Source organism: Canis lupus, chromosome 38 (assembly GCF_003254725.2).
Source record: "Canis lupus dingo isolate Sandy chromosome 38, ASM325472v2, whole genome shotgun sequence".
In the NCBI taxonomy this organism is placed as follows: domain Eukaryota; kingdom Metazoa; phylum Chordata; class Mammalia; order Carnivora; family Canidae; genus Canis; species Canis lupus.
In genome coordinates, this window is record NC_064280.1 from 10,623,220 (window position 1) to 10,650,871 (window position 27,652).

Consider the following 27,652-nt stretch of genomic DNA (forward strand, 5'->3'; position numbering starts at 1 on the left):
GTCAGTGTTATTTTATGCAAAAAATTCGATGGTATACCAAACCATCAAATAGGCAATAAAGTATCAATAGTTGAGTCCCATTTTGGAACGAATAAATTTATCTACTGAGCTATAGAAAGACCATTTATCATCTGAGTTATTAAAAAGTTCTGTTTCAGCCTGATATGAGAATAAATTGAATGAACTAGTAAATTAGAAGTTTAAACAAATCGAAATAGAATAGATGACAAAAAAAAAAAAAACAAAAAAAAAACAACAACACATGATACCACAGAAACATTATGGTCTTTGAAGTCACAGAGACCTGTGTTAAAATTTTAGTTAGAAACCTAACCACTGTATAACTTTGTAAAAGATACTTAATAGATCTGGAGCTTCAGCTTCTTCATATAAAAAATTTGCAAAATGTCATGATTTGAATTGATACATGTGAATTACAGGGCCTGGGAACAGTGTCAGCCATGTAGTATGTTCTCAAACATTAGTATATATTATAGAATTATAGAATGAGTAATTAGTAAAATGTCAGCAATTCCTAAAGTAATCTCTGGCTTAATTCTTGTCCCTTGAGGTTTATAAGAAAAAGAAAAGATTTTATGTTAAAGTAAGATTGAAGAGCAGTATATAGTAGAACACTCAAGGGAAGGAATAAAAGAATGTCATCATAGAGACATTTATGCACAATCTATACCCCAATGTATATGGAAGTCACCTTTGCTAATGTCCCTTTGGAAATTCATAATTATTTTTTTAAGATTTTTTGAAATTTATGTATTCATGAGAGACACAGAGCAAGAGAGAGAGGCAGAGACACAGGCAGAGGGAGAAGCAGGCTCCATGCTGAGAGCCCGATGTGGGACTTGATCCTGGGTCTCCAGGATCACAACCCGGGCTGAAGGCAGGCGCTAAACCGATGAGCCACCCGGGCTGCCCCATAATTATTGTTAGCATATCAGAAAGTCTAAGAAATCTTGTTATCAGAATTTATCTGGAGTTACATTAAAATCCTTTAGCAAACCTTGAAAAAAATAGATTTGAAAAAAAAAATAACATGGCTTCCCACACATTTGACCTTATAGTGTGTGTGTGCATTATGCACAGCTGTATCTTATAGAACTGGTTGGTTTTCTTTAAACCAACTTTTAGGGGGATCCCTGAGTGGCCTGCCTTCGGCCCAGGTGGTTTAGCGCCTGCCTTCAGCCCAGGGCGTGATCCTGGAGACCCCGGATCGAGTCCCACATCGGGCTTCCTTCATGGAGCCTGCTTCTCCCTCTGCCTGTGTCTCTGCTTCTCTCCCTCTCTCTGTGTCTCTCATGAATGGATAAAATCTTAAAAACGAACTTTTAGAAAAAAAAATGTTAATATTCACATAATTATCAGGTGCATTGAAGAGGTTAGATTATATTAGTCTTTATGTAAAGATGGAATATAGATATCTTATTCAGCTTAGGGTACTATAACAAAAATACCATAAACTGTGTGGCTTGAACAGCAGAAATGTATTTCTTGTAGTCCTGGGACCTGAAAGATCAGGGTGCTAGCCTGGTAGGGTTCTGGTTGCGGGCTTCCTTTGGTTTGCAGATGGGGCCCTTCCTGCTGTATCTTCACCTGGTGGAGAGAGAAAGTTATCTCTTTGGTCTCTTCTTATATAGTGAATAAACACACTGTGAGGACTCTACTCTCATGACCTCATCTAAACTGAATTACCTCCCAGAGTCTACTGCCCCAACCAAATACCATCAATTGGGGGGTTAGAGTTTCAACATATGAATTGTGGGAGATATAAACATTCCATCTGTAGTGACAAAATGTCAAAGAATTTAATGCTGTACATATTTTACTTGATTTCTATGTGCCTCAGTTTGTTCATGTGTGAATGAAAATAACATTTTTTAAAGATTGATTGATTGATTTAGAAAGAGAGGGAGCACAAGAGGAGGGCAGAGAGAGAGAGAGAGAAAGTCTTAAGCAGACTCCTCTTTGAGCGTGGAGCCTGATGCAGGAGCTCGATTTCACAACCCTGAGATCATGACCTAAGTCAGAGCAAGAGTTAGCCACTTGATTTATGGCACCGCCCCGATGTCCCTGAAAATAACATTTTTGAATGGCCACCATGAAGTTTAGAGATATGATTCATGAAACATCTCTGTGACCATAGAAAAGTAAGCACTTAAAAAACGATAGTGAATAATAATACTTATTTTGATAGCGCTATAATGAAATATTTCATTATTCTCTTAAATTATTTTGGAGCCTCTATAATGTGTCCCTTTCAAAGACTTATGTTAACTTCTCTGGTTCTATGCATAGAATGATATGATCAGTTTTTCTCTAATAGATTACTTTGAATTATAAATATCCTTTATCTCCTGTTCTAAAACATGTATTTTCCCTTTTCCTTATTGCCATCAGCTACTGTTCACTTCTCTACTTTCTTTTACAGCCCATCCCTAAAAGAGCTGCTTGTTCTGCCTCATTCTCAATTTACTCTTGACCCTAATGCATTTCAGTCCCGACCCATCTCACTCCACCAGGAAGTGTGCGTGTGTGTGTGTGTAGTGGATAAACATTACCAATGAGCTAAATTTTCTGAAGCAAAGTAATTTGTCCATTCTCATTGTACCCACCGTCTCAGAGAATTTGATCCAGTTGACAACTTTTTTGTTTCTGGGAATAGTTTCTTTAATGAGTTTAAAATTCTCTTTCACAATTTGTTCCCTATTGTTTCCTTTTATGGTTGCTTCTCCTTTGCTCAACATCTAAGTGATGGATTACCTTAGGACTCAATCCTGGATCTTTTTTTCTCTTGCTTTCTCTTCCATATGATCGTATTCAAGTTCATGGTCTTAAAACCCATCTATATGCTGTTGGCCTATCATTGTACTTCTGTAGCCCAAACCCTCCTCTGATATTCAAACTTATACTTTCAAATGCCTGTTTAACAGCTTCCTTTGAAAACCTACAAGGCATTCCAAAAATCATGAAGCCAGAATGGAACTTTTTAAATCTACCACACTATCACCATCAATATTTTCAAGACATACAGCCTTTCCAAATCTACCAACCAATTCTCAGCATCCACCCACACTACTGTTTAATATGAAACTGCCTCTCGTCTGTTAACTACCTCACTCTCAATCGCCTCCACCCAATACTTTCCATCAGAAAGTTCTATCATTTCCACCTCATAAATGTATTTGCTGTACACCTGTATTTTCTTTATTTGTACTGCATTCACATCAGTTTCTTTGCATGTCCAAAGATGACCAAAAGTTCCATGAATAATAACTCTAATTAAATATAATTGGTTTTCTTTAAAATGTTAAATAATTTATTTATACATTTTAAAGACATTATTCTGAGAAGTAATCTATTGGTTTGAGCAGACTACCACTGGGATCCTAACTCATCCTGAATGTTCAGATTCTTCTAGCCTGTGATTCATTCTAATAGACCTTTTGCATAATAAGAGTATGGTTATTTTTTTATTTTGCTTTTCTTTCATTGTGTTGTTGTGATTATTAACTTTTTGTTCATGTTTCTGCATCACTTCTGGTGGTTTTCGGCTGGCAGTTACAAAGTATACAAAAAGATGCTAAGATTGAGATAAAATCCTGTTTTATTTAAAGTAGGATACAGGAGGGATCCCTGGGTGGCTCAGTGGTTTAGTGCCTGCCTTCAGCCCAGGGCGTGATCCTGGAGTCCTGGAATCGAGTCCCACATCAGGCTCCCTGCATGGAGCCTGCTTCTCCCTCTGCCTGTGTTTCTGCCTCTCTCTGTGTGTGTCTCTCATGAATAAATAAATAAAATCTTAAAAAAAATAAATTAAGATACAGGGATGTATTTAATGTGAAATTGAAGCAAAGAGCAGGAGGGGATCTAGTATAGCATAGCAGTACTTCTCTTATACCTATGTTCCCTAATTTTGGGAAGAATATGTATCAGATTTACCACCGATATTGTTTATACAAGGTAGTTCTCTGTATTATTCAAGAGGTTCAACATTTTCTGTGCCCTAGGATTTTGTATTAAGAATTACATCCCTTTTTAAGAATCACTCAACTCAATTTCTGTGCCTTGTATGCTCTTAAAACAAACTTGAGGTCTGTAAGACCATTATTTGGGTAAGAGCAGTTACAGAAATCTGAAGCAAGGCTGTCACTGGAAACCAACTGCATGCTCACTTCTTTTTTTAAATTTAATTTAATTTCATTTAAATTCAGTCAATTAACATGTGGTGTGTTAGTTTCAGAGGTAGAGTCTAGTGATTCATCAGTTTCATCCAGTGCTCATCGCATCAAGTGCCCTCCTTAATGCCCAACACCCAATTACCATAACTCCCCACCCCCCTGCACTCCAGCGATTCCCAGTTTGTTTCCTATGGTTACGAGTTACTTATGGTTTCTCCTCTCTCTCTGATTTCATCTTATTTTTCCCTCCTGTCCCCTACAATTCCCTGTTCTGTTTATTAAATTCCACATATGAGTGAAATCGTATGTGCATGTTTACTTCCTGAGGAGTAAACTCATGGATGCAGGATTGCAGGCAAATGTATTTCTAAAACCATTGTTTACCATAGTAACAAAATCCATAATCTGTGTGTATGTATGTGTCTATGTGCATTGCAAAAACTACTTCCTTAAAGCTGAATTAAAACTTCCAGGTCTGATACAAGCAGTAGATATTTAAAGTTAATCAGTTTAAAATCTGAAATGTGCTTCAAAACCTGTGTGTGTTTATCCAAGTCCCACAGATCCCTACAGTTATTCCACTGATTAGATATTAGGAGAAGAGACATAAAAGATGAATCTAATGGCAATAGTGTAAAGTTAGTTATTAATTATATAAAGTTATTTTTGGAATAATTAACTCAAATGATCTGTATCAAAAAGAACAGGTATTACTTCCTCAATTTTATATCACAGTGGACTCCGGGATATTTTCAATAAAATGAACAGAAATTTAGTCAATTTTTTATTTTCTACATCCAAGAATAGGAAATATGGGCTTAGCATTTGAGGGAGTAACATGCACTACCCTGGTATGATTTCTTTTACCTTTGTGAATAAGTCACAATTTCTGTTCATTATAATTATAAATCACTTAATTGTCGGCTTTCAAATGCCATTTAAAAGATTAAGCCACTTGTTACCATTATAATACTTGAATGAGAAATTAACAGCATCTGAATATATTAATGATAATATAACCTTTATATTTCTGTTCCAGTTGCTCAGCTCAAGTGTAAGGATTTGGCTGAGTGATGTGTTTCTTTTACAGAAAATATTTTCAAGTTTAAATGAAATGTTTTTTAATCCAATAAAGATATCTTCCAAGAAATAATGCTTACATTAAAATAAAAAGATATGCTAATACCAGAACTCAATACTTTTGTATGCCAAGTGTTCTTCCATCTTCTGTATACCAATATGTCTATATTTATGCAAAGCATCTTTGATATCGGCCATTCTATACTTAGATCCAACGAAGTTGGCTTGACTTGAAGTCCTTTGATGTAGCTCTTATCACAAGCCCTGATTATCCTGAATATTTTTAGAATAGGAATCATTCCAGCTCAGAGTGGTTTTAGGACTTTGGTTCCTGATATTAATGAGGCAGATCATTAGTTGGTGGAAGCTTCCTTCCAGATGGTAGGTGATAATAGTGCATTTAGGGAGATGTGCTGAGTTAGGAGAAAAGTTTGTTTGACACTTGGCCAACTCTTTCATCAAAGAAGATATTTTCATACTCTGAATTCAGATTTGGTATCAATTACAAGAGCAAGCCCTAAAGAAAAGTAGGAGTCCTTAACACCATATATACAAGTTCTTGCCATCCTTTCATTTTTCTCCTTTTAAATATTGTCTTTTCTTGGATAATTTCTCTCTGAATCATAACCTTGTCAACAGTTGCATGTTATATATAAAGATATCTCTGTCATACTCTATGTAACATCAGTTTTTGGTGCTCAGATAAAGTATTGCCAATGATAACATTTCTTAAAATGAATGTCTTGACTTTAGGGGGGAGGATGATCTGAAACTTTGCTTCCATCGCTATTACCCTCTACTTGGCGCTTCTATCAGTTTTTGCATGTGTGGTGGTCGATTTGCTTTCCATTCCTGTGTTGATCATTTTATGCCTGAAGCAGAACTCTCTTCAGGATTAGCTTATTTAGGATGAATAGGTCAAGCTGAGTATGAAAACGAGAACAATGAAATTCCTTATCTTCAGTAGCACAGAAGGCCACAAATCCTTCTAAAAAATAGGTGCTTAGGGATACGATGGGAGCATCTTCCACAGCCTTAAAATAGTGCTTTTTAATGCATGGCAAACAGTGAAATTCAAACAAGAACCTTATATGTTATATAGTACATGTGGATTTTAAATTAAATTGTTCATTTAACCTCGGTTTCAGTAATTCCTGGGAAAAAGGAGATTCAAATCAATGAAATATCAAGTATTTTATTGTTTCAATTTTACAGATAACCAGAGGAACAAGAAATTATAAAAAGGGATTTTAATCTGTTTACCAAAACAAATACCTAAATTATGAATAGAATCGTTGCTAGATTGTTTGTCTACAATAAATTCTTTTGCAAACATTTCTTAATGTTGTTAAATTCATCCCTTTCTGTTTATTTTATTAGATTTTAACTCACACATTAAAGGTTTTAGAATAATATGTACAAATACATATATATAGGCATTTCTAAACAAATATTGTGTATCTGTCATTATAAAATCTGTCAGTGCAGAAGCACTCCAATGAACATTTAATAATATTGTGTTCTTATACTTTATAGTTCAAGTGAGTTATATCATGCAACTAAGCAAAATGCAAGATAAACATATTTATTTTAAAATTATCTTGAATTATTATTCATGTGTCCATTATCCATGATTCTCAAATAAGAAAATTCTCTTTTAAAAATAATGTTCCAAATTACCAGCATTTTTTAGGAGAGTTATTTGATGAAATGAATATCTGTGAGTATATTTACAACTATGCCAATTGATTATTTTTCTTCTTTTGCTAAGTGTAAGTCTAACAGCAACTTTTTAAAATCATTTTGGGTAAATTATCAGCTTAAAATATCTAAGCACAGATACTTTTAAGGTATATTTAAAGAATATATATACTGTAATACCAGTTCTCAAGTCTTTTGCAAACCTTTTGAAGAACAAAAAAATTAGCATTACAATAATTAATGAACTATATAATATATATGATCATATAATCAATGAATAGAGAGAGAGGATGTTAGGAAAATCCTAAACTGGAAATGTAACAACCTTAAGCTAATTTTAAACTGTAACAAGTTAGATGTCTAATCACAACCACCCTGAAAGGGAAGAGTGTTTGGAAAGGGGATCCGCCTCACTGGGAGAAAAGTGCACACATTCTAGGCAGTATGTGCTAGGCTTTAAGAGAATTATATAATGACATACCGTGAATTTTAAGATGAGAAGCTTGGACTATACCTAATATTGCATAAAAACCCACGAGGCAGGCTGAAGTATGGAATTGGCATCCTGAAATATGCCTTTATGACTTACAATTCAGGATGAGCTGGGAGGTGGAGATAAGAAAGAATGTCCGTCAGGAGGTCATTGTATTTATCCAAGAATAAAGTAATGCAAGCTTAGAGGGTTGGCAGTAGAAAAAAGGACAGGGCAAATTCAGCAGGCACTTTAAAGAAAAATTCAGAAAATTTGGAGGTGATTGAAGTTATAGAAAAAGCACAATATACATGAAAATCTGCATGCCTATCTAATTGGACTCTATCCAATTCTATAGTTATTACTTCCTTTCATTACACAATACTCATATCTTGTCACTGTTTTCATAATTTTCTTCATATTGGAAAAATTTTCCTTAAAAAAGAGTATCTCTTTCTATTTAGCATCTTTTTTTTCTGCTTAGAAATATGCTACTGAGACCAAACTGAGATATGAAACAACATTGGAGTAAGTAAGACCTATGTGAGTTTAACATAAGCCCACAAATTACTAACTGATATTCCTTGTATGCCTCATATATTCACACTTATATCCATTGTTGCTAGAAAATTCTCCAGCACAAAATAAGTACCCAATGAATACTGACTCAATGGTTAACTACATGAATGAATGTTTAATGTTTTAAGCTCAAGTTTCATCATCCGTTGATTGATAGTGCTAGTAATTGTATTTTTAAAAAGTGAGATGATTAAATTAGATAGTGTAATAAGTACTTTACAAAAGTTAGTTCTATCACTAGACAAAAATGCAGACTAAAGTTTCAAGTGTTTTATTCCATAAATATTTGACTGGGTGAATAGTTTAAATGTTTCTTTGTGTATGTTTTCATTTTGTGACAGCTAGTGTTTCATTGTCATATTTTACAGATAAGACACTGAGGCACAGAAAAGTTAAATGATCTACTCAATGTGATGTGGTTTGCTAATGACAACTCTGTGGTTAATCTCTGTGGTTACAGTTTCCAGTCTACTGCTCATCTATTACTATTACACGGCATTTTACTAAACATGTATTTTTATGTTTATGCCATGCATTTTGGTAGTGATAGAATATTAGCAAAGGGAGATGTCACAAATCTCATAAAAGACCATGGCAAAGGACTCATACTATAGGAGAAGTCAAGGAACCACTGAAGAGTTTTAAATCTGGAGATTTGACTTAGTTTGATTTTGTTCGTGTTACTTAGGTCTGCAGTGTATGTGAATAAATAAATGATAGAAGGTCCAGTTAGCATCGAGTGCAGAAGTCTACCTAAAGGATAATATGGGGAAAGGGAGATGGAAAGAAGAAGTGAGGAGGAAGAAAGGACATTCAGCAGGGCTCAGCTGTATGTGTAATATTTATTTTTAATTTTTTTAATTTTTTAAAATGTTTAATTTAAATTCAGTTTGCCAACATACCGTATAATACCCAGTGCTCATCTCATCCAGTGTCTTTCTTAGTGCCCGTCACCCAGTGTAATATTTATTTTTAAAAAAGAATTTATTTATTTTGGAGAGAGAGAGAGAACACAAGTAGGGGGAAGAGGCAGAGGGAGAGGGAGAAGCAGACTCTCCACTGAGAAGGGAAGCCTGATGCAAGGCTTGATCCCAGGACCCTGAGATCATGACCTAAGCCAAAGGCAGATGCTTAACTGAGCCACAGGTGCCCCTGTATGTGTAATGTTTTATTTTGGTTTACTCTGATACAATTGTGGGAAAATATGAGGCTTTGACATTAGATTTGGCATCATTTGATACAGATGCTTTGTAATATTTTATGTTCTTTATAGGCCTAGAATATGTAATTCATAATGAAATATAGAGATAATATGTTTTGAGTTTAGGCTGTGATAGTGGGCATGTAAAGAGAGAGGAATGATTCTTTAAATGTTTAGAAGTGCAATAAGGAAGTAAGGGGGGCAGAATTAAGGATAATTCTTAGGTTTACAGAATGAGTTTATAGGTACATGATAAAAATGATAGGGAAGTGAGATTTAGAGTGATGTATAATTACGTATAAGAAAAATATGTATTTTGTAAATGAAGGATCTAGAGAATACAGGAAGACATTGTATCTAGGGCAAAGAGGGAGTAGATAGAGATATACCGGAAAAGTAATGTTGGACACTTTGATAATGGAAAAAAGAAAGAAGAAAGGAGTACGATGATGAAGATATCTCTCCCTGACATCATAAACCCCAAGACAGCAAGAACCTCTCAAAATATCTCATCACTTTCATTTTACTTCTTTCTTTCTTGCTAATTGGATTTTGTACCTAGAAATAATTTCCTATTGTTTCTCACCTGCATATATATTTTAGAAAATTATCACCCAAAACCTGTCATATCCTCTACTTTTGCAGATTTCTTTTTTTTTTTTAATCAGCCGAAATATGACATTTTAGTCTACCTTCCACTCAGTCAGTTTTCTAATTTTCATCATCCTAATGCAATGACCTGGTTTAAGAAAGAAGGCTAACAGAAGGTGGGTATTGTGAAGTCGTTCAATTTTTTAAAATAAAGATAAATATTGATGAAATTTGCTGTTTCAAAGTCCAATCAGCGAAAGAACATCAACACCAGATATTTTAATAAAGATGGGAAGGAAAAATGGATTCCTTTTAGCCAACTGCTGGGAGCTGGCCATATATATCCCTCATGACATAAACAATTTCACAGAACATCAATAAAAAATGACTGTAATTGAGAAAGACCAAAAGAAGACCATCCTGCAACCATGTCTGAGCACAGACAAAACAAGAATACTGTGCCACAACAAAAGGACCACCATACTTCTTTCCCAGCAAAAGAGAGTGATGGCTGCTTTTTCACCAGTTACAGCTGTACCCTTGCTCTGTTCTGTGCTCATCCTGAATGAAAGACATTAAAGTAACCAATAACATAATTAACAGCATCTTTCAATTGCACCCATTTCAGAGCAAAGAAACTTCACTTCCTTGTATTCTTCTCAAAATCAGCTAATACAAACTCAAATTTGTTAATGAAGTCATGCTATCACCATCTTCCTGAGATGCACATTATTTTCTTGTGTGTTTTCCCTGGTTGCAGCAAGTAAACCCAAACTTTGACTAAAAAAAATCGTAAAGTAGATTCAGCTTTGACTAAAGGAGTGTCAGGATTCTGAGTAACAAAATGCTGTCATCCCCTGTTAGTCAAAGGGTCACTGAGGAATATAAATGGACAGATGTGCACAATATGTGGCTGAGCAAAGGCATATGTAGCAATTACTTGCTGGTATTACTGAAAACATATAGGCTTGATGATATTGGGTGGACCATGTAAAGCTACAAAAATTTGTCTTGCCAAGGCATAGGTAGATCTAAGACTAGAACTGAAACATATCTTGTAGCTTCCATTTCTATGTATTTTCCTAAACTGAAATCTACTTGCTATTCTTTTGTATTGTATTCTTTGAACTTCAAGGAATGGGGTAGGGTACACAAAAGAGAGGAAGGTGAGGATTTCCTTTAAAATCTATGCTAATTTCCTTTAAAATCTATGCTAAATCCAATTTATTCATCCTACGCCTTTAAAAGGACACAAGGCCACCTGGGTGGCTCAGTCAGTTAAACATCTGACTCTTGATTTCAGCTCAGGTCATAAGGGTTGTGAGATTGAGCCCTGTGTTGGGCTCCATGCTGGGCATAGAGCCTGCTTAAGATTCTCTCACTCTCTTTCCTTCTGCCTCTCATCCCTCTTTCTCTCTAAAATAAACAAACAAAAGCAAATAAAACAAAAGGACCCTAATACTTTATGCTCAATACCAATGCCTAGGAAACACCTTAGATCTTGATCTGCAATTATCAACACTCTTTTAAGTACTTGTTTTCGGGGGTGGATGTGTGAGGTCATTGGAGGGAGCTTCTCATATCTTTCAACACAATTTCTGTCAATATTAGCTGCTTGTAAGAATTTTAAAAATAACATCATCAGTGCTCCACCTGAGAATAAGTGAATTATAATCTCAGTGGCTAGGATCTGAGCAATGTCCTTTTTTAAGGGCTACCTTGTGAGGGAAAGTTGATAATCACTGAGGACATAATGGGCTTGACTCACATCAGTCAACAGAACTGTTCCCTTCCTTGAAGGAAGGTGAAAAATATCAATCAGATAAGTTTCTACTCACCCCTACATGGGGCCACTTCACAATCTGTACCAATGCTAAACAACTATCTAAAACCATGAGATAAGGAGTTAAATCTCCCAATGTCTATAATAATAAATCTTAGGTGCTATCTCCCCAAAGCCCTGAAATGGTCAAAACATTATAAAATACATATGTAAAAATAAATAGTGCCTGTAAAGGTAAAACATAAGTACATATAAAAGACGATACAAATTTATTTTTCTTTTATAATTTTTCTCTTCTATCAGATTTAAAAGAAAATGATAACCTAAAAATTAAAAATCTGTATTAATAGGCACACAATGGATAAAGATAAAATCTGTATAACAACAGAACAAAGGAAGAAGAACGATACAAATTTATTTTTCTTTTATAATTTTTCTCTTCTATCAGATTTAAAAGAAAATGATAACCTAAAAATTAAAAATCTGTATTGATAGGCACACAATGGATAAAGATAAAATCTGTATAACAACAGAACAAAGGAAGAAGAATGGAACTGAGCTAGCTACATACTTACAAAGTTTATATACAATTGAAATTAAATTGGCATTGATCCAAACTTGATTGCTATAAATTAAGATCATAACTTTAATCTCCAGAACTTCCACTAAGAAAATAACTAAAACAATATACTGAAGTATGACAACGGGATTAAAATGTAACACTATAGTACTTAGTTTCATGGCCTTGTATGAGCCATTCTTGTTCCCATTAGTGAAATTATTCTCAGTAATATGGGATCCTGATAATTCCATGTGGAAACTTGTGGCTTGTAAACATGCTACAGGATAATACAATTCATTATCTGTTTTTAGAAAGAAGTTTACCTGATAAATTTTAGTCCCCCAGCCATAACTTATTGACAAATCCATGTCAAGACCAGCCAGCTTTGAAATAAAAGACAGAAGCAATAGGAGACATTACCCAAATTTGGATTAAATGCTATTAATTCTTTTTCATGATATTTCAAACCTTCACAGCTGTGACCCAATAGGCTTGATGTTGACCCAGCATAATCTCTAATTCCCACACTGATGGTAAAGAAAAAAAAAAAACAAAAAAAAAACAAGGTCGAGGGAGTAATGTGAAAACCATGAGCTATTCTTAGGGACTTACAAGCATCAGTTCTCATTTTTCAATAAATGACAATTATTGATGCATGGATAATCAAACTGTGAATTGTTTACTATATTTGGCTCTTTCATTGGTCACCTGCAGCTCTTCAAAACTTATTATTTGTACTAGCAGCAGATGTGGGATCTTTTGTTGATTACAAAATCCAGGGCTACTCCACAAGCATAGGTATGGTGATTGGAATGTGTTACTAGTGACTTATTATTATACATATGTGCTGAGTATCCTATCTGTTTTCTTTTTGCTCTAAGTATTACTGGAGTTTGAATTTATTAACTGGTTTCAACAGTAAAAGTGAAGCTAATAATTGCAGAAAATATGAAACTGAACATTTGCCCTGAAGACAGGTTTTATCTTTTACAGAAACAGAATTTTGGAAGTAAAAAGAAAAATGAAAAAGTTAATGGTCTTCTTGTGGTTTGTAGGAAACATAAGTGGGAAAGATGGCACTGTATCCTAAGTTCTCTGAGGCCCAATTAAGTTTCTTTTACTTCCAGCTAACCAGCATAGATAATAAAATCAACACAAAAAGTTACCAAATATATGAATTATAAAATCTTTTGCTGCTTCCCATTATCTGAAAAATATTGCTACATATTAGGAATACTAAAAGATCAGATATGATGAAGATAAAAAAAAGTATAGCATTGCTCTTACAGTTTTTCCCATTGATTTCAATAAAATGAATGGAATCCCTACTAAGTGCCTAACTCTATAAAAGGCATTGGGGAAGCAAATGTAATTAAGATATTGGCTCTATCTGTATCATTCAGGTAGCTTACAGACCAGTGGGGAAACTGAATCCATAATATAATAAGTGCACTGTAGAGCTATCTTGCACAGAACAAAAGATGCTTTTCCATTTGGTTTCTATATATCACTTAGAAAGATGAGTGCATTATTTTTTGTGTTGGTATCTTATCCTTGCTTAGTATCTCTGAAACCACAACTTCTTCCACCAATTCATAAATCTCATGCTATCACATAATTTTACCTTGCTAGTATATTTATCACTTATAATTTTTAAATATATTTCCATCACTTGTGTTCTTTATTCTTGCTAGACATCCTGCTCATGCAATCTTCTAGTTCTAATTTTCAAAAAAAGTCTCTATTGAATATTTATTTCTTTCTCATATTGAGTGACATATAATTCCTTTTGTCAAGTCTTATTTCATATTTTAAATCATTTTATTATCCTCCATGCTTTGCAAAATATAAATGGCATTACAAGTATTAAGATCACTACCACTAGATTTCAGTGTGAATATGACAAATGGTAACAGGAGCAAGATTACAAAATTGAGTATGTATTTTGCTTCTTCACATTCAAGTTAGATCATGTGGACTGGACACTGTGTATTTGAGCATTTCAGTAGCTTCTTTGCTGTTCAGTATTCAATAGGTACAGCTACAAAACTATCCAAAAATTCTTTAGGAACTTTCCTCCACTTACTTTCTGTTCTTAGAGATCTTGAAATCATTAAGGGAGATGAATGAAATGTTAGCTCATTCTATTTCTTTCCCAAAAGGAAGAAGAATATCTAATAAGGAGTTCTTAAATAAGCTCTATTAAAATTTCAGTACTCAAAAGCTTTTGAAACATATTCTAGAGTATATTGTCACAATTTTTGACAGAATGACATAATCAGGTTTAATAAGCTACTGAAGTCCACAGAGGTATATAAGAAATGAAACAATTTTGATAGAGAAAACAAAAGCTATACAAATCTTCCTTGACTTACAATGGGGTTATGTCCTGGTAAACCCATTGTAGTTGAAAATAGTCCAAGTTGAAAATGCCTTCATATACTTAATCTACTTAAACATTGTAGCTTCACCTAAGCTACCTTAAACATGCTCAGAAAAATTACATTTGCTTATAGTTGGGCAAAATCATCTAACATAAAACTTAGTTTATAATAAAGTGCTGAATATCTCATGTAATTTATTGAATATTATAAAAACTGAATGTGAAAAACAATGTTGTATGGGTACAGAATGGTTGTAAGTGTAGTAGGTTGTTTACATTCATGGTCACAGGGCTGACTGGGAGCTATGGCTTGCTGCTGTCCAGCATCATGAGAGAGTATGATACAACATGGCACTAGCCCAGGAAAGATCAAAATTCAAAATTTGAGGTATAATTTCCACTGAAGACATATTGCTTCTATACCATCATAAAATTGAAAATTATAAGTCAAACCATTATAAGTAAGGGATCATTCCTTGCTGGCTGTTACTGATCGCTAATCAAATACTAATATTAATTTTATTTGTTAAATATTTTTTATATTTACAGAAATAATGTAAATAAAATATTATATATTGGTCTTCTATCAAAGCAAAAATATGCCTTATGGTTTTAAAATACAACCTGTGAAACCTGTGCTGCAGGTTTTCATTAACTACACCTCCTTATCTGAAATTTAAGATCTCTGTATTTTTATGTAAACAATAATGAGAATAACTTTCATAGGCATACAATTTTTGAAACATCTTTTATTAATTCATGTATTATTTTTTCTGAAAGATGCCCATGGGCCAAAAAATGATAATAATGACTGTTTGCCTGTCCATAAAAAAACCCACAATTTTGTTTTTAGGTTCATAAGAAAACTTATTATTAAAATTTTCTGTCAGTATGTTGTGGGCATATTATCTATGCCATACTTTTTTTTATAGAAACACAATTCTGGCAAAGGCACATTGAGAAAATGATACTTAAATGTAATTTCTGTAAGCAATTTTCTAGCAATATGTGTTAAGTACTGGGAGTAAAAGTGACTCAAATGTGCATTTTGAAAAACCACTTTAAGGTGCCAACTTTGATTCCTATCTTTAAAATCAGGTATGCTTGAAATTTAAATATTTTCTCAAATTCTTTAACATATTTAAAATATTTTAAATAATGGCCTTAAGGTTTGAAATACTTTATTAACATTTAGAATGTCCAGAATCCTTCTATTTTAAAGTATTACATTTCAATTTTTTCTTCTTACATTTCTTTATGGGAGACAGGGAATCCTGTAAATTTGAAGATTTCTCATACTTAGCAGTTATTTATGAAACTTAATGCTTTGGATCCCCAAAATACAAATATATTTTGCTAATAATGCATATTTTTACTTCATAAATACATCTTATCTCTCTTACCATATTTTATATTGTTTTAAATTAAAACTATTTATGCTAGCAACATTAAATTATCAAAAGGTATAGCTATTCAGCAAATAGTTGAAGAGTTGGAATCATTCTTCATAAGGATATAGACAATCAGAAGCTTGGACCAGGCTGATTAAAGAGGTTCATCTTGTACACAGGATCAGTCTGTCAAAACTGGAAAAGGTGGCTATTTTTTCTAGTGTGTAGGAAACAATACAAAGCTTTAAGGAAAATAAAGAAACAGGGGACTATGTTCCAAGTGAAAGACAAAGATGAATCTCCAGAAGCTGATCTTAATGAAATAAAAATAGGTGATTTACTGGATATAGAATTCAAAATAATTGTCATAAAGTTGCTCACTAAACCCAAGATAGCAATTCATGAACTAAAATAATTCAGTGAAGAGATAGAAAATATAATAAAGTAACAAAAATCATAGAGCTGAAGAATATAATAATATAAATAGAGGGAATCAACAACAAACTAGGTCAATCAGAAGAATGGATCAGTGAACTTGAAGATAGGACAGTGGAATTCATCTAATCAGAGGAGCAAAAACAAATGCCAATAGAAAAGAGCAATGATAGCTTAAGGTACTTATGTACACCATCAAACAGACCAATATATGCATGATAGATATTTGAAAGGAGAAGAGTGAGAAAAAGGTGGAAAGCTCATTTAAAGTAATAATGGCTGAACGCTTCCCTAATCTGGGAAAAGAAATAAACATCCAGTTCCATGAAGCCAGAGGGTATCAAATAAGATGAATGCAAAAAGACCATTGAGACAATATAATTAACTCTCAAAAGTTATGGACATAAAAGAATTTAAAAGCAGCAAGAGAAAAGCAATGTGTTACATACAAGGAAAACTTATAAAAAAAACAATAAGCAGATGTTTTAGCAGAAATTCTGTAGGCCAGAATAGAGTAGGATGATATATTCAAAATACTGAGAAAAGAAAAAAAAAAAATCCTGAGAAATAGAAACTTCCCACCAAGAATACTCAACCTGGCAAAGTCATCCTTCAGATGTGAAGAAGAGATAGAGTTTTCAAAACAAAACAAAACAAAACAAAAAGCTGAGAGAGTTTATCACTAGGTCAGCCTTATATGAAATGAGAAAGGGAGTACTTTGAGCTGAAATGAAGTATGTTATTTAGTAACATGAACACATATGAAAGCATAAAACTCGCTGGTAGAGGTAAGCATATAGATAAATTCAGAAAACTAGAGTATTGTAATGATGGTGAGTAAATCACTTATAATTTAATATGAAGATTAAGAGCCAAAAGAAGTAAAAATATAACTACAATCATTTATTAATGGATACACAATAGAAGAGGATGTAAATTGTGACATCAAAATGATTAAATGTGGAGAGAAAGGAGAGTTAAAGTGTTGAGCTTTCGTGTACATTCAAAGTGAAGTTGTTTTCAGCTTAAAATAGTTTTATAAATATTAGATAGTTTATGTGAGCCTCATGGTATTTACAAAATAAGAACCTGCAATCTATATATAAAAAATTAAGAGAGGGGAGTCAAAGGATACTACTATAGGAAAATCGTCAAATCATAAAGACAGAAAACAAGAGGTGAAGAATGAAACAAAACACAAAACAGCCAGAAAACAATTCACAACATAGCAATAGTAAATAGGCCAAACTTACCAATAATTACTTTAAACCTAAATGCTTAAAATCATCAATCAAAATACATAGAGTGGCTGAATAGATTAAAAACAACAACAACATTTGTGGGGTGCCTGGTGGCTTGGTTAGTTAAGCATCTGAGTCTTTGCCTCAGCTCAGGTTGTGATCTCAGGGTTGTGAGTTTAAGGCCCATGTTGGGTTCCACGCTGGTCATGGAAACTAGTTTGAAAACAACAACAACAACAACAACAACAACAACAACAACAACAAAGAACTCCATGAAAAAAAAAACCTGAACATTTGATTTTAAATTTGATACTAAAGCAAAAATCAAAAACTGTGACATTAAACTCGAAAGCTTTTGCACAGCAAAACAAACCCATCAACAAAACCAAAGGTGACCTGTGGAATAGGAGAAAATATCTGCAAATCATGTTTCTTATAAGGAGCTAATATCTAAAACATACAAATAACATACAACTCGATAGCAAAAAAAAAAAAAAAAAAAAAAAAAATCCAATTTAAAAATAGCCAAAAGCCAGAATAGGTATTTTTCCAAAGAAGAAATATGAATGGCCAACAGATGCATGCAAAGGTGTGTGACGTCACTAATCGTTGGAGAAATGGAAATTAAAGTCACAATGAGATGTCACCTTACACCAATTAGGATGTCTCTTATCAAAAGGCAAGAGATAACAAAGGCTGGTGAAGTTTGGGGAGAAGGAAGCTCCTGTGCACTGTTGGTGGAAATATAAATCAATGCAGCCAGGATGGAAAACAATATGGAGGTTCCAAAGAAAACTAAAAATAAAACAACCACATGATCTAGCAATCCCACTTCTGGGTATATATTCAAAGGAAATGAAATCAGTATATCAAAGTAGCATCTATTCTTTCATGTTCAATCCAGCATTTTAGCCAAGTATGGAAACAGCCTAATGTCTGTTGACAGATAGATAAAGACATTGTGGTATATGTACACAACAGAATATTATTCAGCCTTGCAAGAGAAGGAATTCCTTCCATTTGTGGCAGCATGAATAAAACAGAAGGGCAATTAAATGAAAAAGCCAGACAGAGAAAGACAAATACTGTATGGTATCGCTTATATGTGGAATCTGGGGAAAAAAATTAAGCTAAGTACATGAAGTGATGAATGTGTTAATTAACTTGATGTCAGGAATTCTTTCACAATGCATATGTAGTTCAAATCATCAGGTACAATTTAAATATCTTACAGTTTGGCAATTATACCTCAATAAAGCAGAAAAATGTTTAAAAACCACGTTCTTTTAAAAATATAGCCTTTATGGCCCTCAAAAATTATGTTAGCACTGGGTATTTTTTTATGAAATAAAAATATAACATAAATTTTAAATAGACATATTAGAATGCTACTGAAAGTAAATGAAAACAACTTTGATTTATTTTATTAAGGATATTTTTGGGCAGCCCTGGTGGCTCGGTGGTTTAGTGCTGCCTTCAGTCCAGGGTGTGATCCTGGAGACCAGGAATCGAGTCCCGTGTCAGGTTTCCTGCATGGAGCCTGCTTCTCCCTCTGCCTGTTTTTCCCTCTGCCTGTGTCCCTGTCTCTCTCTCATGAGTAAATAAAAATAAAATCTTTAAAAAAAAAGAATATTTTCAAGTTTATAAAAGTGTCATTTTTTCATTCAAAACAGATCATTATCGTGACTTACATTAAAAACAGTCTTAAATTTGACAGAACAGTGTCAGCAATGCAGCTACTTACTGCTGGTATGGCTACCACAAGAGGGATGAAATACTAGAAAGTTGTATTTTAGATGTGGTTTAATTTTTATAAAACAAGTGAAAATCTGCCAATATTTTTTTTTCCATTCATGTCTTCAAATTAATAACATCAATGAATGAATTTGGACAGCTCTTGACATTTGAATGTGATCACAATAAGGATTAGTTGTGAAGTCCTACTCGTCACATATAAATTGATAATCTTACAGCTCAGTCCTTTTTTGTCTGTGGTGTGAGGCCTACTTACTCTCATTTCTTTTTTCTTTTTTTTCTTTTTTTAAGATTTTATTTATTTATTCATGAGACACACAGAGAGAGAGGCAGAGACACAGGCAGAGGGAGAAGCAGGCTCCATGCAGGGAGCCTGACGTGGGACTCGATCCCAGGTCTCCAGGATCACACCCTGGGCTGAAGGCGGCGCTAAACCGCTGAGCCACCCGGGCTGCCCACTCTCTTATTTACTTTTATTTCTTCCTCTCTTACTTATTCTCTAATTACTCTCTCTAGGCATCAGTTTCTTTCTCTGAAAATGAGGATAATGATACCTGTTCTTCAGAGTGTTTTTGAATATTAGTTGAGATAACATATGCGAAGTGTAAATTGTACATTATAAACACTAAGTAAGTGGCAGTAATGGGAGTTAGAGAAAGAAGACTAATAGGTGGAATCAATCAATTGGTTGGATCAGTAGATTGATGATTGCTTTAATAATTTAAGCATCTAATTGCATAGACTCTACAGTGGACGCAAAAGCAGTAAAAACAACTCATTCATTCCACAATTATTTAAGATTTTAATTGTGTGAAATCTAGTGCTAGATTCATTAGAAAATAGGAAGAAACATGTTTCTGTTGTTAAGAATATTGCCTGCCGCTAAGGAAGCGGGCAAGTATTAAGAATTCAGGCATAACACACTTGAAAGCAATGAATGACCAACAGCATGGAATTTTTGAAAAGTTCAATAGGTGCCAGAGAAAGAAGAGAGTTGGGTATACGGCAAGACTTGAACTAGGATTTAAAGAGTGAGTGAAGTCTAATTAGGTGGAATGGAAAATAAAGTCATTTTGAAAGGAGTATGGAGAAAAGAAAGGTCAAGGACTTTGAAGTCAGCACAGAACTGGGTGTACCTTCTGTTGCATCCATCGAATAGCTGTACTATCTGAAGCAGTAATTAAATCTGTTTCATTATAATGCCATGTGCATAATAACACTATGTTCGGTATCAAATGGTGTTTGTACCATCAGGCAACGATTCGGAAAGACCCAGAGCACAGAAATAAATACCTTGGCTACCGCAGGAAATTGACTTATGGTAATTGTTACACCTTTGAGTGCTAATGTGTCCCCCTCATTCAGCTTAATGGTGTAGAAATCAATGAGCCCATGGTTCTTTACCTGCCCCTCTCTGGGTGAATTTGTCTTTCTGTGCATTTCACTTAACAGTGAACACAAGGAGAGCCTTGGTGAGGAGCTAAGGAAGCACTGAGGGGACTCTGTGCTCTTTCACTGGCATCTTCTTTAATAAGTCTTTACATTGCTTATGTTGTTAATGTGTTAGAAAACCCAGAAGAAGGCAATTTGATCTATCATAGAGTCACCATTTTTTTAAGAATGTTTGTTTCAAGTTTTTATTTAAATTCTAATTAGCTGACGTATAGGATAATATTAGTTTCAAGAATAGAACTTAGGGTTGTTTTTTTTGTTTTTGTTTTTTTGTTTTTTTACAGATTTTATTCATTTATTCATGAGACACAGAATGAAAGGCAGAAACATAGGCAGAGGGAGAAGCAGGCTCTCCGTGGGGAGCCGGATGTGGGACTCGATCCCAGAACCCCGGGATCATGCCCTGAGCCAAAGGCAGATGCTCAACCACTGAGCCACCTAGATGCCCCAGATATTTTTTTTTAGTATCTTTAAACCATCGCTTTTTGGTCTGCTCCAGCTAATGGTTTGGGGTGTTTGTTTATTTGTTAGAGAGGAAGGGAGAGAGAAGGGGTGGGTGGGAAGGAGCAGAGGGAGAGATATCTCAAGCAGTTTCCATGCCCAGCGGTCATGGACCCCCAAGCAGTCCTACATGGGGCTCAATCTCACAACCCTGTGATTGTGACCTGAGCTGAAATCAAGAGTCAGATGCTTAACCAACTGAGTAACCCAGGTGCCCCAGGCCTAGCTAGTTATTGTCATATCAGCAAAAGGCAAGGGAAAGCTCTTGCTTTTTGTACACACACACACACACACACACACACACACACACACACTTGTCAATAAACTAAGAATAACCGAGAGCCTTAAACCACTGAAAGAGTGGGGAATGATTTTCTATCTCTTTGGTTGGGTAAAGAACGTGGGCTGGTACCCTGTCAGGGGACAAGAAGTATCTGCCTGATTTTTGTCTGCTGTATGACCCCAAAAGGTGGTGGGTGGGCATGGAGGTGGTAGATGAGTGATTCACTATAGTTGTCTCCCTTCTCCTGAACAAACTATGGTGCCATTTCAGATAGGGGCTCAACACTTGGCAGGATGGGAAAGAGGCTGCAGGTGCTGGTAATAAAGTGCCCTACCGGCAGGGTTCTGGCCTTACCTGTATTTGACTTAGCCTGAGGCTTAAATGGCTTTCTTCCTCCGCCTGCCATTCTGGTTTGCTTTGCTGGCTTCCTGTCATTCACTTCTCAGGGCTAATTTGAGGGAAAGCAACTGAGCCAGTGAGGAGCCCAATCATATCTCATGAAATGAACACTAGTATGGCTACTTAGTGAAATGAGTGACTGCTACTGTCCTCTCCTGTGCAGCTTCATCTAAAAAAAATTGTAAAATGAAATACATCTATAGAAATAAATAACAAAGTAATATAAAAGCTTAATGAATTACTATAAAGTCTAGGCTTTTATTACAACAGCCCATGTCAAAAAACAGAACACTGTCTAGACCACTAGGTAGGTGCCCCATTCCAATCACAAGCCCCCTTCTTTCTCTAGAAAGACCACCATCCCCAACTCATAATAATCTTTCTCTGTGTTTCTTTAATGATGTCACCTAAGTGTGTGTCCCTACACAATATGGTTTCATCTTGAAATTTTTCTCTATTTGATATATATTAAATCTCTTTAGTCTATAGGCTTTCTGTCTACCTTTTTTTCTTTCTTTTCTGTGAAAGACTTGGGGCATATGACTTGTATCCTGTCACTCGGCCAATTGATTGTATAGTCTTAGAGTAGATCCACATGTTCCTGTGTCCTCTGTATCTCCTGCAATATGGCAGCTGGATCAAACCCAGGTTTGGTCACTTTATCAGGACTCTAGAAAGTATTATTTTCTTCTTTCAGAAGACCTGTGACATCTAGATTTCCCCTTTTTGCATCATATTAGAAGTCATTGTTGTTCAAGGCTTAGATTCATTAATTCGCTGGGATTGCAAAATTGTGGTATTCTAAGTATTTCATTTATTTTTTATACTTAGTTGGAATACTTTTTATAAAAAGACATCCCTCCTTCACCTCCTACTGGGCTTCCTGGTTATAGAGCTCATATAGGAAAGGCAAAATAAATGAATGATTCATTTATTTACTAGTTTTATTATAATGAATAGATTTACTATAACTTTCCAAAAATAAACAATTATTTTAAACATACTTATAAACTCAGATATAAGTTTATTTCTTGAATTTGATCCAATGTAATTATTATCCTTACTGAAGATCATATTATCCCATCTTAGCCCAGAGTAACCCCTCAAGTAGGCTAAGTCCTTTTATCATAACATATTTACTTTTACTGCCTTCTTCCTATATATAGAAAAGTCCTAGGCTCCTCTGATGCCTGTCCCAGACCTGGAATCAGCCATTTATTCAAGCAAGTGGTTTTTTTTGTTATAAGCAAATTATATTACCAGGTTAATATGTATAACAAGGATGTTCCTTGTACCTGGATTAGTTAGGCTGTTTGTTTCAAAGGAGCTAGAAGATCTCCATCTAGATTTTTTTTAAGATAAAATATTTCATATATGCCTACTGTTATTTTCTATTAAATCAGGTCTTTAGGATTTTGTTGTTTAATCTTTTCTCTGTTGCATCTGTATCTTTCTTCTTTCTTTCAAACCAAGAATCTTAGTTCTCAAAGACCCAGGAAGCGATAAATTAGAATATCTTAAAAGAATTAATTTATGTTATAGCACATTATAAACACAGCCGTCTCAAAATAACACTACAGCATTACTAATATTGATTACTAAAACTCATTTTTATTTATGTTCTCCTATTCTTTCCACATTTTAAAAAAATATACCATATCTCCATTATCATGTACACTTAGTTCTGTAAGCAGCCACATACTTACTATTTATTATCCATCTTTATGTCAATGTCCTTCTAGTCATGTTAGTTCTGGAAATATTATTATGCAATGGAGCTATTATATTTTTGCATGTTGATAATGGTTTATTTTTGTCCTTAGTAAATTGAAAGTTATTTTGCATCTTTTGAAGTGATTTATTTTTCTTCTTAAGGACTCCTATCATTCATATGTTGGATTTTATTATTAACCTTTGAAAATTTCACTCAAATCTTTTAAAGACTTTTCTTTCATTCTTTTTTTTTATTTCAGTTTTTGGATTGGCATCCCTTTTATCTGTTTGTCTCATGGCAGTATCTATTGTGTTTATTTGCTTTTGGAATTCCTCTAATTTCATTTCTTGTATTTGCAACTCTTCTGAATTGTGACTATTTGCGTCTGATTTATGTTATCATTTCATTTATTATATGTATTTCCTAATGTCCTTTGGTTCGGTATGAAGCAGGAGATTTTATTTTCATCTGTTTTATGAGTATTCTGTCTAGAGACCTAGCATTATCTGTGTAATGCTATTCTTTTTATTCTCTTTTTTTTTTTACCTTTGTAACAATTTTGTATGAGATATAACCTGGATCATTTTTGGTTGCCTATTTTTTTAAATATTAGTTTTCCTCACCTTCAGAAGAAACTGTGGTTCAAAAGTTTTTCTAGCTGTCTAATACTGCCTCATGTTGTTTTGGAGTAGTGTTTAAAATATGGTGACTTTCTGACTTACCCTGACTCTGTTTCTCTTCAACACTTTTACCTGAGATCTTTCTTTCTTCTCCATTAGTCCTATCCTGTTCAATTTTATCTTATTTTATTTTTTTAAAGATTTATTTATTCATGAGAGACACAGAGAGAGAGGCAGAGACCCAGGCAGAGGGAGAAGCAGGCTCCCTGTAGGGAGCCCGATGTGGGATGTGGGACTCGATCTGGGATCCTGGGATAACGGACACCCAACCACTGAGCCACCCAGGTGTCCCAGTATCCTGTTCAGTTTTAAACCCTCCTGAAAGTTACCTCTTAATCAGAGGCCAAGGGAACTGGGAATGTTATTTCAAGAGGTTTCAGCAATTTCTGCCTTAGTGTTTCCAGGCCTTACCAGAGAACCCTTGCACTCACTCACTGTTGGACTGGAAAAAAAAAAAAGTCCTCACAGTTCAGGTAATGGTCTCAAATTGACCTTCTGTCCTATCTAATGAATATTTGACAGTCATTTTGAGTTTTTCTGATTCTCAGAACTAGCAGAGTCTCTGCTTCGTCCTTCTGCTTCTTCCCACATCAGTGTTGACATCTCACAAACTATTATGCTAGTGTTTTAGCCCCACCTGTCAGTATTTGATGGTGGACATTTTGAAATCCCAATTGATACTATTTGGAGGAGGAGTTTTTGGGAGGTAACAAAGTCATTAGCAAGTAGCTCTCATGAACAAGATCAGTGCCCTTACAAAAGACACCCCGGAAAGATCCCTTGCCCCTTCTGCCATGTGAAAAACACCAAGAAAAGAAAGAGAGACATTTATGATCCGGGAAGCAGGCCTTCCCGAGACACTGAATCTGTTGGGACTTTGATGTTGGACTTTCCAGCCTTTGAAACTGTGAGAAATAATCGTTTGTTGTTTGAGCCCCCCAGCCTATAGTGGTTTGTTCTAGCAGCCTAATTGGACTATGACAAGGGTTTCCCACAATTTATCACCACCCTGAGGTGCAAAATAAGTCTCCCTGAATAAGTCTGAATGCAGACTACAAACAATGGACACACTGTGTAGTAAGAAGAATCAGATGTCCTACAGACCTCAGAGAGTCGCCTCAAGATTTGTGTAATTTTAGACAATTCAAGGTGGAGGGTTACATAGTGATTTGTATCACCCATTTATTATGGGGTCTGTATACAGGACTGAAAAGTTTACATCTGTTCACATTGTCCATGACTGTTGAATATTTCCTGGGAATAAGTAATGAGGCCAGAAACAAAAAAGTGAATTAATGGTGGGTCATGTCCAGGTCTGCTGTATGTCTAAGGTTCTTGCAAAAAATGGTCCATTGACATGTGCCTCTAGTACACAAGGAATTCATTTATATGGTATTTATAGATACTTGATTATTTATGTGTCACTTCCTGTAGTCTAATGATATAAAAGGTACGAGTCCATGGGTTTCTTTGCTCATTCAGCCTTGATTGAGTGGATTAACTAAAGTAACGAGAGAAATACTGGGAGCTGTTTGCTTACTTTTAATTGACTTCTTATATCACAAGTCCTTTGCAATTTTGTTTTCATGATAGGCAGTAAAACAAAGTGAAAGCTATTTAATCTGATTCTGATTCACCGTTCTTGCTGGGCTCTGAACTCTGACGAGCTTCTGTAGTGTAGCCTAGTTTAATTGGCATTAACTGTTCACTTGCCTATGTATCCCACAATACAAATTCTACTCAGGAATCACTTTTGGTTCATTCATTATTGTATCCTGAGAGGCTTGCATTGCCCTCAATAAGTGTGGAATAAATCAATACATGTGTCTATTAGATGCATATGAAATGGGTTTATAGATGAAGAACTCCAAATACCCAATATTATATATCCCAATAATACATTATCAATAAAGTAGTAAGCGAAATGTACATGAAATAAGATTGCTGCAATGGGAAATTTGAGGTATGTTTCCAGAAAGAAACAAGTGTTTCTGTAGATTGTGTGTATTGTATAGAAAACCATGGAGTCAAGGCACTTGAGTGGGCTCAGTAGTTAAACATCTGCCTTTGGCTCAGGTCTCAATCCCGGGGTCCTGGCATTGAGTCCCTTGTCAGGCTCCTGGCAGCTTGCTTTTCCCTCTGCCTGTGTCTCTGCCTCTGTCTCTCATGAATAAATAAATAAAATCAAAAAAAAAAAAAAAAAAAAAAAGAAAACCATGGAATCATGAAATTTGTGAATTGAAAAAACTTTGGAAATAAGGAACCAATATAATTTCCCAAAGCTATGAAGTGGTGTATTTCTCAGTACTACATATATAGTATGTATGAGAAGAGAAAAATCCATGCTTCTAGATTTCTAATTTAAAATAAGTAATGGAAGCCCCTAATCTACAAAAGCTATGAGTCTACTGAAAAGATGTACTCAGACTGCAATATTCATAGTAGCCTATGAAACTGATGCACATCGGTTTAAAAATGTCTTTGTGATAATTATTATTATGGAAATGTAATAGGAGACAAAAAGTGAATTTGGGCTATACTAATTATTTTATCAACTAGCTTAAAGCTTTAGAATGATGATTAAAATGTTTTATTTTTTCTCTGTATGTACTCTCTGAATGCACCTCTCAATGCAACTTTTTTTTTTTAAATTTCTAGTCTTTTGTATTAGTTTAATGAAAGTAAAAGTCTTGAATCCATACAAATGTTTTGTAGTTGGTCTCTTTCTGAATTAAATAGCATTTCATCAATTTTGGATATAGGTGAATAAAATATTTGAAAATCATTTAGAGTAATTCTGAAGAAATGCTCAAGTGAATTTTATACCCACAACAGAACAGAAATGATAAGTTAAAATTTATACCGGGCCAAATGCTTTTAATTACCTTCCAGATGTAATTATGCATATACACAGATGGCAGGTAAAGAAGCTCTGTTATATAAAAGAAGGTGCATGAATAATTGCTATAGTTTAAACAACAAAAGTAAGTTGTTTTACATATAAAATGATAGGATAAAAGATGTAGTGAATTCCATACCTAGTTTAGAAGGAGGGGGTCTGATTGCCATTGTAGCTTCAAACACAAAATGGTGAGAAACAATCGTGAATGTATGGTGGAGAGCACATCTAAATAGCAGCTTGTAATTGCAGAGTGCTGCAACCTGTCTTATTGAAGGTCTTAGAAAACAGCTGAAACATTCAGATAAACAGTGTTTAGATGATGGAAAAGCTGGACAACTAGCAAGCAAGTATTCAGAA

General features: G+C 34.6%; 1 long non-coding RNA gene across 1 annotated transcript; it reads right to left on the reverse strand.

Annotated features, from left to right (window-relative positions):
- Window positions 1-1,475: 1,475 nt before the first annotated feature.
- Window positions 1,476-27,652, reverse strand: LOC118353570 (uncharacterized). The gene is made up of 3 exons (XR_004812791.2): window positions 27,432-27,652; window positions 21,955-22,168; window positions 1,476-1,608 (listed from the first exon to the last, which is right to left on the reverse strand). It is a non-coding gene; the product is annotated as an uncharacterized LOC118353570 (long non-coding RNA).